Source organism: Mobula birostris, chromosome 4, assembly GCF_030028105.1.
Source record: "Mobula birostris isolate sMobBir1 chromosome 4, sMobBir1.hap1, whole genome shotgun sequence".
Classification (NCBI taxonomy): domain Eukaryota; kingdom Metazoa; phylum Chordata; class Chondrichthyes; order Myliobatiformes; family Myliobatidae; genus Mobula; species Mobula birostris.
In genome coordinates this window covers 155,126,652-155,138,848 of record NC_092373.1, presented here as the reverse complement: position 1 = coordinate 155,138,848, position 12,197 = coordinate 155,126,652, and the positions used below count along the sequence as shown (strand labels likewise).

General features: G+C 38.8%; 1 protein-coding gene across 1 annotated transcript in view; it reads right to left on the bottom strand.

Moving 5' to 3' along the window:
• LOC140196678 (janus kinase and microtubule-interacting protein 1-like) overlaps positions 1 to 12,197 on the bottom strand; it is a 377,821-nt gene that overhangs the window by 315,215 nt on the left and 50,409 nt on the right. The window lies entirely within an intron of this gene.

Genomic DNA, 12,197 nt, shown 5'->3' with positions numbered 1-12,197 from the left:
GAAGCAAGTCACTTCGCTCTGACCAATGTCATTCATTAATCTAAAAGCACACAGAACATTAACACTGATTAATAAGGGCCCCCTTCGGAACGGTTGAAAAATGTGCTAGTATGAAAGTAATTTCCATATTTGCCTCCAAACATCAAATGCAAGTGCATTGTGAAGAGTAGAACTTAAGCAATGAGGGAAACAAAACATGTTGTTGTTTCATATGGCATTCACACTTCTAACTGAAGCATGGCCCAAGGGCAGCAGATGGGAGTCTGCCCGTTCAGCAGCCAGGATTGGATCGATCTTCGTCTTGCATCCAGTCCTCAGCTATCAAAACATGAGTGGCCTTGAGTTGGCATCACCTGATGGAGTCGTTGAAGCACATAAGCCTCCACATGACGTCATTTGTGAAATAATAAAAATTAAATAAGGTGAAAGGATCAAAATAACAAGCAGCTTGTAACCCTTCTTTCAATGTTAATTCAACATATCGCCAAACAAAAACTTTAATTTTTAGTTCTGTAATTTCATGTACTGTAGATTGATTAACATTGGCCAACTCACTGAATACTTGTCTACTTAAATATAATTTTAAATATTGATTTGTTCTAAACTTGTAATGACATGCTAAAATCAACTGGCTTAAGCAATGAATAACCCTGGGGGAGAGGAAGTATTACAATAGCGCTGCTATACAAACCATCCATTTTACCTCACACTTAATTTGCTTTCCACGGATATGAAATTAGAGTTGGAGATATAATAACTTTGGAAGGGGTCCAAACATGCAAGTACTCCAACTTACTAAAGGTGAAAGCTAACAAGTTCCACCAATCCCCCATCCCCCAATCCCATGTTGCTTTCAAAATTCTGATTTCAATGTTTTGATACACACTGGGAATTCCAAGACATATTTGGTGACATACCTCATAAGGGATTGGAAGTGTAGATTTAAGTCAAGAACTAGGCAAGCACTTGATTAACAATAGAACTGATTTCAATTATGAAGACTTTAACAATCACAAACAAGAGGAAATCGGGAGATGCTGGAATTCCAAGCAACAGCAGAACTGAAGGACTTCGGCCCGAAACATCAACTGTACTCTTTTCCATTGATGCTGCCTGGCCTGCTGAGTTCATCCAGCATTTTGTGTGTGTCGCTAAGACTTTAACAATGACTGGTTGAGTTCTAGGAGATATTAAGACACAGTGTTTTTCAAATAAGTAGAGAACAAAGTCAAATTATTTGAAAACTTGCCAATGTCATAAAACAGTTAAGATAGACGTTATTCAAAGATATGGATTATTATATAATTTAACCAGGTTAAAAGAAACTGTACCACATATACCCGTACATATAAGTTCAAAGAGCTTTGAGTGTGCTGAGAACACTGAATCATTGCAAACAGCATTTCTCACTATAGACAAACTCCTCAGCAGACCTTTTTATTTTAAAGTCTACCACTAAATTTTTGAAAATCTAATTATGCAACTAGGAATCGAAGTTTTCACTCAGAATTGCACAAAAGCAACAGGATTATTGCTCCCTCTGCCACGATTTGATGTGAAGAAAGTAACAAGAAGTGACTAGTGTTGCTATAGCACATTCTAGGGCAGTTAACAAAATGTATCATTTCTCTAACAAATGTCATGGGCAGGATTTAGGTGCCAGATGGTAGAATCTGGTATTCTGAGGGAAAGAAAATAGTGTGGGAGGCAATAAACTCTGATGGTGGGAAAGGATGACAGGGCTATAACAGACACACAAAGATAGACACTGGCTGAAGCCAGGTAATAAGAATTGAAAATGATTTGATAGATCTGTCCCCTTTCATATTATGATGGGTTACTATAAAGTTCTATTAAATCCTCATCATCTGAAAAGATTTAATACAATCAATTCTGTTCAAATTTATTGGAGAACACTTTGCAATACATACTGATAAGCACATCTATGTTATTCTGTTGAGCAAACACATCACCAAAATGTACACATCACTCATGGGTAGAAATCAATTAGAGTGAAACAAGCTCAGTAACTGTTTCATTGAGCTTGTTTTCATTCCAGAGATAACCTAACAGAGACTAATAGAAGTGAAGATTTTACCATGATGTTTGAGCTAGCACTTCAAGTACAACGGAGTCATTTGGTGGCATTTAATTACATCATAAAAAGAAAGTTGCTGAAGACACCGTTTCTGTAATAGCAATCATACACATTCAAAGTTTGTCTGCTCGGATAAGCTTGCAGCAAATTAACCTGCCAGTGACTATGCAATTGTAATCAATGAACAGAAAACCAGAAGGCATGCTTCCTTCACTCCATAGTTTTCCACTGTCAAGCAGAAATTAGGGTAGTGAAATGGAAAAGCAATATTCTTCAATGAACTGCAGAAACATGTTGGACTCAAATTTACTGGAAAACAGATGACATCATTGAGTGCAAATCAACCAAGAACTCCTAGGGAAGAAGAGTGAGACCAGGAGTGTAAACTGCCACCAATTGTTGAGTGTCTTGGACTCAACAATTTGACATCAGCATCACAATAAATGCATCTTGCTCTTACCACCTTGTGTGTCTCAATTTAGCTACATTTTTTTATTTAATTTAACTATTACTCTGCTGTATCTAATAATTAAACTATATGTACCAATTAATCTTCCCAGCTCTGAAAGTGACCAGTACAAGACTGAATTCTCAATTCCTTCAGTCTACGAATTGCTAGAGATTTGATCATTTGTAAAATCTTACCTTTCTGATTTACTTTTACCCTTCCTTTATTTAATCATTTTATAATTTTTTGAACTCCGTTTCTGTGGTTCATTTGACAGTGAATTCATCCACTAAAAATCTCCAACCTAAAACAATCCCTCTATAAATTTATGAAGCTTTAAATTTAATTAGCTATGAGGTTACTTACAACATCAAGTCTGCCTGTTGTTAAAGCCCACTGCCTCAAAAGCACCATCAGAAATTTAGCTATCTGTCAATTTGAGGTTTAAGGACACAGGAATAAGTCCAACTGGTCACGTTCAACTAATTGTCCTTCATATTACCTCCTTTATAAACTCCCCAGACTTAGCAAATTATTATTACATAGAAATAAAATGAATTCTGAATTTGCACCAGCAATCCCAGAGATTATTATTTTTATTCTTACCTTCAAATTGAAGAACCAACAGAGGTTCAGAGGGACCATTCCATAAAATGCACACAACTTCAGATGTTGTCTAGATACAAAATGTACTGAGAAAACATTTCTTCAGTGGTATCACCCTCACAAAAGTGTCTGTTAATCCTTATGACCAGAAAACAAAAGCTGTGCTGATCTTTTCAGTGCTTAAAGTTGATTAATGCATAAATTATGACTGTTAGTCTTGTTTAATTTTAATGTCCATTGATCATATAATCTTTCTAAAAAATGGTGAACATTGCTTAAAAAAAAAAGCAAATCCACATTACCTGTGGGTTCTTATTGGTATAATCTTCAAAACCAATGTAATCTGATAACTGCCTTCCGACCCACTGCACATTAGAAGGCTATGGATTTAGATCCTACTCCAGGACCGGAAGGTATGAGCTAGCCAGGTATGAGGGCGCAGTGACCGAGTGTAGTGCTCAGATATTGGCAGTCCTTCCAAAGCAGACAACAAAAACATCAATCTCACTACTATTTGTGCTATTTTGCTACATGAGGCCTATTCTGCATTTCCCAGAAGAATCCATAGTGCTCTGAGATGGACGAAGGACAAGAAACACATCACATAATGCATTTGCTTTGACTTTCAGATTCAGCCAATTAGACCAGGAACAGCTGATTTGACTCATTATAACCAAAGATAAAGCCTAGGATGTCCACTTTAATGATCTGGAATGCAATTCCACAAATCAATCGCGGTACTTTTTATCTGAAATTAAATTGCTTTCGTTATTCTTTTCTAAATGAGAAAGGCATCTTATCTAGCATTAAGTGAAGGTGACTATATTTCTTTTCCTTGCAAAAGTCCATACTGAAAAAGGCCTTCTCAAGAGTTAAATTGGCAAAGGATAGCTGTTAGCTTCTTGCATTGAAAGAAATCCTGTTTACACAAGTTGCTCATAGATACCATTCCAGACTTACATTTATGTAAATGTGTTTTTTAAAAATTGTTTTCAACTCTTTGATGAAACATTTTTTCCTGCCTTAAGCACTCTCAAATTATTTAGCTCATATTTGCTGTCTATCCAAGCACTCCTATCCGCAAAATCATCACTTCAGAGTAGATGTGAAATTGAGCTCAGACTTGGCAGACTAAAGGAAAAGGATAAAAATCTATACAAGTTGCTGTCAGGGTCCCATCTCAGTAATGGCTTTAAAAAGTGTATGTGTCAGATACCAGAAGAGCACTGTATTAATGGAAGAAGATTCTGTGCACTATTTCTCCAATAGCATGAAGCACAATTGATACATGATATACCAAGTTCATCAAATCATTGATTTCTCTCCATTGTAATGAGAACTGTAACTTGAGAGAACAGGTGTATAATTATCTCTTCATTTTTTTCTCATGTTGAATACTGCTGAGTATACCCTATTGGATCTAATTTATCCTCTACCACAATGGCACAGTTACTACAGTCCTACTCTATCACTCCAGCAACCTAGTTTTCATCCTGATTTCAGGTCTATCTGTGTGGAGTTTGAACCTTTTCTCTGTGATGCATGACTTTCCACTGGGTGATTCAGCCCCCACTCTCTCATTCCAACTGCATGCACGGTAGACTAATAAGTTACCATAGCTTGCTGCCACAGTGGACAGGAGGAGATTTGGTGTGATTGATGTTTTACATGGTATAAATGAGGGAACAGACTGGTGGGAATGCTCTGAGAGCTTGTACAGACTTGATGGTCTGAATGGTCTCATTTAATGTCATGATAAATATGAATCAGAAGTAGCTTCGAGGTTCATCAGTCCCAAAACCTGGCCTCTGATCATTGTGAAATACTGCAAAGTATTCAACTTAAAGTAGACTAATCAAGTCTTACATGATGTATAAAATGCTATGAATACAAATTCCTTCATCTAACAGCCACTTAATAATTTACAATTGAATGACTTTAATAACATTTGCTGTAAGGACACTGACCAGACTAAACATATTCTTATCTAGGCAAATAATACTGAGCAACTCACAGAAAGGAAAACATGGCTAACATCTCTGCTGAATTCTGCTGAGGGCTAGGCAAAGCAAGGGTTTGCAGCTAACTCCTACACAGCAGATGGAAGAGTGCTAAGTAAAGTTGCCCTGTGAAAACTTATTCTGACGTCAGATCACTTGGCAACAAAAAAAGGAAGGAAAACATAGTCGGATAGAAATTCCAGCGCAATCTATATTGTACACTAAGTGACAGTGCCTTGGAGAGAATTGGCATTTAATCAGAGAGTCATAGAACACAGAAATAGGTCCTTCAAGTCCAGGCTGACTTTTGAGGTTTGCAGTAGGGGATAGTAAATTCATTGCAGGGAATAGTGAAGTCTTGTTCTGTAGCACAACAGAGAGATATGGGGGGGTTCAGCATGTAGTAATGAGATAAAGGAGGGGGGGCCGCTACATGGCTGGTACCAGGCAGAGAAAACTGTTAACAGGTTCAACGGACCCCAGCCACAGTGAACTCCTGTCTGGGTGCTAGCCTAGCCTAAAACTCCATGATGGAAGCTTGCCATTGTACACGAAAGGTACAAGTGGAGCTGCACATGGAACATGAACATGGACGCTGAAGCTTGACACTGCAAAAGGTTTACCTCACTGCACATGAGGAGTAGAGATTGTAGGGGGAAAAGTAGATAAATAATAATGAAAACTTTGGATCGGGGAGCTTTCATTCTGGGACGAGTGGCTCCCCTGTTGACATCAGCCTATAATAAAATGAAAGTTCGTCCTGAAGGTAAACCCTGGACTTTTTGTGAACTCTTTACATCTTCAAGGTCCTACCTATACTAATAACATTTACCTACATTTGGTCCGTAGCCTTCCATATTTGGCATTTGGCATTTCAAACCCATCCAGATCTGTTTTAAACAAATCTGTGAAAATATCTGCCTTTGTCACCTTCTTAGGCAATACATTCCAGATTATAACAGTGATAATCTGTTATAATTATCAGATTATAATAATAATGTCAGTGAAAATTTCTTTCCTCAGATCCACTCGAACCAGTTTACTTCTTACCTAAAACTTGCATGCTCTGGTTTTAAACAGCTCCTTTATGGGGAAACAAAAATCTCACTATTCATCATATCTTTTCTTTTTATCAGCCGTGAAAATATACCAGTTGATAATCTTTTGGTGGCTAAATCCATAAAGCCAGCAGCCATAGGTCTGACTGGAACTGTGACTTTAGGAGCGAGCTGGTTATTGGACCCCAACAGTTTTGAAGGTTGATGGGAGGGAGGAGTAGGCAGCCAGAGGTTAAGGAAGTAACCTCTGAATTGACTGCAGCATCTCGATCCTGACGCTGGAAATTTGAGAGATTGTGGGGTCAGGCTGGAGATTGAAGAGGTGGTGGACAGCTGGGGAGGTATGGGTAGTAAAATGAAGGCAAGTGATTCACTGATCTGACAAGCACTCCTCAGCCTTGATGTGAAAAATAACACACTACCCCTGCAGTCATTTCCCGAAATTTCAATAGGATGCAAAAATAAATCATTTCCGGAATTGCCTCATCGAAGTATTGCAATATCACAAAAGGTTCTAAAAATGTGTAATTCTGAATAGTAAAACAACACTCAGAAGCAATCTCTAGGCAAATTGGCTTAACAAGGCCATATTTATTTGGTAATACCCTTTCAGCTCACTAACTCACTCCCAGGAACTGACTTCACTTTGCCGAGTTTACAAATCTAATAGTAACTCAAAATCAACTCCAGCTTCCCTGATTCACTTTCACCACTACAACATGACTGCAACTTGCAATGCTCATCCAAGTAGCTTTTTGCGCAAGTATGAGACTTCCCGTAAAGCCCACTAGAATCAGCCTTTGCCAGCAGGAAATTAGCTTACTTACCATTGTCAATTTGTTAGAAACTGCTTCATTCAAATCCATCTGACACTTACTCAACAGGCCACTGCAAATCAATCACCTTCTGCTTTCATTTTTTGAGTACCCTGAGCATAAAGACTTAATTTATATTCTTGACCAAAGAAAAACTCCAGAGTACCACCTCAATAGCAATTCAAAATGTACAACACAGCTTTAAATCAGGCTCAGGAGCTTGAAGACTCGTACGGCCAGATTTGGGAACAGCTTCTTTCCAACTGTGATAAGACTGCTGAACGGATCCTGACCCGGATCTGAGCCGGACCCTCCAAATATCCGGACCTGCATGTCGTTTTTTTTGCACTACCTTACTTTCCATTTTTCTATTTTCTATTTATGATTTATAATTTAAATTTTTAATATTTACTATCGATTTATAATCCAGGGAGCGGGAAGCACAGAATCAAATATCACTGTGATGATTATATGTCCTAGTATCAATTTTTTGGCGACAATAAAGTATAAAGTATAAATCCATGTGAAACAAAATTGAATATTAGAGATTAGAATATTCTGCCAGGAAAGATTAGCTGACAAACTAACATCCCATCTTTCCATAAAGTATTCTAATGTTGCTGCTTGTGGAAGCTTGCTGTGATCATTTTGCCATAACTTCAACAACAGTGACTTTAGACATACTTAATAAGCTGCAAAGCATTTTTCATGCTCAAAGACTGTGGAACAAGCCACACACACACAAACACACACACACACACACACACACACACACACACACACATACATATAAGTGGTTCAATTTCTTTTAAGGATCTAAGACCAACAACCTCTTAGCATTAACTATAATATCACTTAGTGAGACTCTCAAAACCCACAACTTATCAACAGTCCTTGAAATAAAACAAAAACCTCAAATGTTGTAAAAACACTGGAAAGGCTCAGCAAGTCAGGCAGCATCTGGGTTAAGCAAAACAAGGGTATAAGACCTTTCTTCAGAACAAGGAATGAAAGAATGAGTAGCTTCATCAATCAAAAATTTGTTGGCCATCTTCCAAGTTACGTGTTCTGTTAACTAATCATATTAGTCAGCCTCTTGTTTCAATATTTTTTTTTAAACCGTTTAATTTACAACCTCTGATTTTTCCTGCAGGTCTGTGTCATTTCTTCATTTTGGTTGACACTTACATACATTTACCTAAGCAGGTGTTTAATGAATCTGACATTTCCTAGTCCTTAGAAGCTAATCAGTCCTTATTACCCTTTAGAGAATGATACTATGCCTGTATCCAGCATAAAGCAAATACAGCTGAACGTTGTGTTTAATTTCCCTTGATATCTTTTAATGGGTTGTGTAAAATGGTCTCATATGAACAAATTCTAATTCTATTTTACGGATCTCTTCTTTTTCACCTGACTTTCTTGATATTATTAAATTTATAATTTCTAACCATTCTTAATGTTATTTAGTGTGCTTTTTATTTCTTTTGCTCTAATAAAGTTTTAAGCATTTTTTTTCTTGAAATCCTTGTTACTTAAGTAATGCATCTATTCAGTACATAAGGAAGATATGTACAGGTCTGTAGAAGGTCTTTACTGGAGGTGATTAAAAATACGTGGTACAATGTGGAGAAATAGAAATTGATTCAACTGCTCTCTTGCTTGTTATTTGCCCTCCAAGCAAACAAGGCTAATTACCGAATGTTAACTGCTATAACGTTAACCTATTATACTCTTCCAGTTAGTCCACATGCCCAACTTGATATTGAACATTGGCAGAACTCCAGGTCCATCTATAATCATGAAAGCTAGCTTCCTAAGTCATAATTTTGTATGCTTTTCAAAAGCTCGATGAGTTACCTTTGCATCAGTGAACCACTGGACCTCCCGCAAAGCAAAACCAAGCATCATAATTGACAACACACATCAAAGTTGCTGGTGAACGCAGCAGGCCAAGCAGCATCCGTAGGAAGAGGTGCAGTCGACGTTTCAGGCCGAGACCCTTCGTCAGGACAATTTTTTGACAATTGACAACAAGTTTTCACTCCCAGATGAGCTCAATGCTTGCTTTGACTGAACGAACATGGAAGCACCTTCAATAACCCACACCGCCCATGATGGCCTGTGATTTCAGTCCCTGAGGCTGATGCAAGAGCACTCTTCAGGAAGATAAACCAATGAAAAGCATCTGGCCCACTGTACCTGGTTGAGTACAAAAGGCCCTGTGCTAATCAACTGGCTGGAGTGTTCACTGACATCTTCAACTTCTTGCCTCAGTGGTATGAGGTACCCACAGGCGTATAGCAGGCTTCAATCATACTGGTGCCCAAGAAGAATGTGGTAACCTGCCTCGATGACTATCGTCCAGGAGCACTTACGTCCACTAGGATGAAATGCTTTGAGAGGTTGGTGATGAAACATACCAATTCCTGCCTGAGGATTGACTTGGATCCACTCCTACTTGCCTACCATCACAGTGGCAAATGCCACTTCAATAGACAACAGACAGTAGGTGCAGGAGAAGGCCATTCGGCCCTTCGAGCCAGCATTGCCATTCACTGTGATCATGGCTGATCATCCACAATCAGTATCCAGTTCCTGTCTTATCCCCGTAACCTTTGATTCCGCTATCTTTAAGAGCTCTATCCATCTCTTTTTTGAAAGCATCCAGAGACTTGGCCTCCACAGTCTTCTGGGGTAGAGCATTCCATATATCCACCACTCTCTGGGTGAAAAAGTTTTTCCTCAACTCCGTTCTAAATGGCCTACCCCTAATTCTTAAACTGTGGCCTCTGGTTCTGGACTCACCCATCAGCGGGAGCATGCTTCCTGCCTCCAGTGTTGTCCAATCCCTTAATAATCTTATATGTTTCAATAAGATCCCCTCTCAGCCTTCTAAATACCAGAGTATACAAGCCCAGTCGCTCCAATCTTTCGACATATGACAGTCCCGCCATCCCGGGAATTAACCTTATGAACATACGCTGCACCCCCTCAATGGCAAGAATGTCCTTCCTCAAATTTGGAGACCAAAACTGCACACTTCATTGGCTCTTCACTCAGCTCTGGAACATCTGGACAATGAAGATGCACACATCAGGACTACGGCTCAGCATTCATCACTATCATCCCCTCAAAAGTAATTACTAAACTAGACCTAGGCCTAGATACCTTCCTGTGCAACTGGATTCTTAATTTCCTTACTTGCAGACCTCATTACGGATTGGCAACAACATCTCTGCCAGCATCGCAATGTGCACGAGGCTGTGTGTTTGGTCCCATGCTCTACTCACTCTATACCTTTGATTGTGTGGCTAAGTACAACACGAATGCCATATTTAAGTATGCTGATGACACCACTGTTGTTGGCCAAGTCAAAGGTGGTGATGAATCGGCATAAAGGAGGGAGATTGAAACAATGGTTGAAAGGTGCCATAATAACAACCCCTCAGTTCGTGGCAGCAAAACCAAAGAGGTTATCAGTGACGATAGGAGGAAGAAGCTAGTGGTGCATAGGCCTGTCCTCATTAGGGGATCAGAAGTGGAGAGGGCCAGTAACTTTAAATTCCTTCTCATTACCATATCAGAGGGTCAGTATGTAAATACCATCACAAGGGTGGTGCAACAGGGTCTCTACTTCCTTAAAAGTTTGTGTAGATTTGCAACGCCATCTAAAAATTTGTCAAATGTCTATAGGTGCACAGTGAAGAGATTTCAGACATTCCACCGTGGCTTAGTACAGAAACACCAATGCCCAGGAATGGAAAAATCTACAAAAAATGGTGGATACAGCCCAGTCTACAGGGAAATCCCTCCCCACTATTGAGCACAACTACAAGGAACACTGCCACAAGAAAGCAGCATCCATCATCAAGGACCCCCATCATCTCAGGAGGTATAAGAGACTTAGGTACCATAACACCAGGATCAAGAAAAAACTTATTATCCTACAATCGTCAGGCTCCTGAAACAGCATGAGTAACTTCACTCATGTTAATGCTGAACTGACTCTGTAATCTATAGACTCTGAAGGACTCTACAACTCATGATCTCAATGTTATTTATTTTTTTTATTGTTTGCATGATTTGAAACTCAGGGTAGTATATGGTGACATATATGTACTTCGACAATAAATTATTTTGAACAACTTGAAGCAAGTGCAACCTAAGCAATGCACATGATTTTAAAACATTGGCACCATATTGCAATTAACCTCACTGCTCTAATGAAGAACCATTTTTCAAGGCCTATGCTGTTGGCTTTTTTGCATATCAGACAGCATACAAGCATAATTGTGGTAAACCCTATCTATATTTTTCAGAAACATGGCACACAATATCCTACATGAAGTCCAAAAAACATCCTCTTTGGTTTGAATGAACTGATTCACCTTTTTTCCACAAAGATTATGCAGCTTCCCCTGTAGACTTTATCTGAATTAATAAAAAAAAAGACTAGTATGAGGGAGATTCCATCCCAGCCATTGTGAAAGATAATCTCTAACAGCAATCCTTTGATTTTTGCCTTCTAACACATTTTAAATCTTCTAGACCTATATACTTTCATTTTCCCATGTTTTGCTTTGTCAGAATCTTACAGATTTCCTACGACAGATGCATTGGGTTATAATTTCCAGATTAGTTTTGTCTCCTTCTGTTAAATAATAGTGACTATACTGACATTTCTCCAATGCTCCAGGCCACATCCAGACTCTATACTCAGGCTCACCTCTACATCTCATCAAAATGCTAGCTCTTGCCAAAACCAACAGAGCATTTTTGTTAGTGCAGTTATTGTTGTGTCGGCAAACCTAACAGCCAGTTACACAAAACAAAATCATATAAACAGCAAATGGAAGAAAAGAATATCTGACCTTTATGGTGATTGCAGCAAATGATGGAAACACTCAGCATGTAAGGCATTCTCCGCAGCAAAGGAAACAGCTTTAATGTTTCATGTTACACTGGTTTATCTCTTCCATAAACTCACCTCATTTCCCACACCTCCATTTTCCAGATCTCCTGGTTCTCACCTTTCACTCCATCAGCCTCCACAAGACACACACACTTTCACCTGACTTCAAAATATATCAGCACTCCCGCATCATTTCTGTGTCAAAATCTTGGGACTCATAACAGGTCTGTTGGATAATCTTCAAGGGAATTTATCGA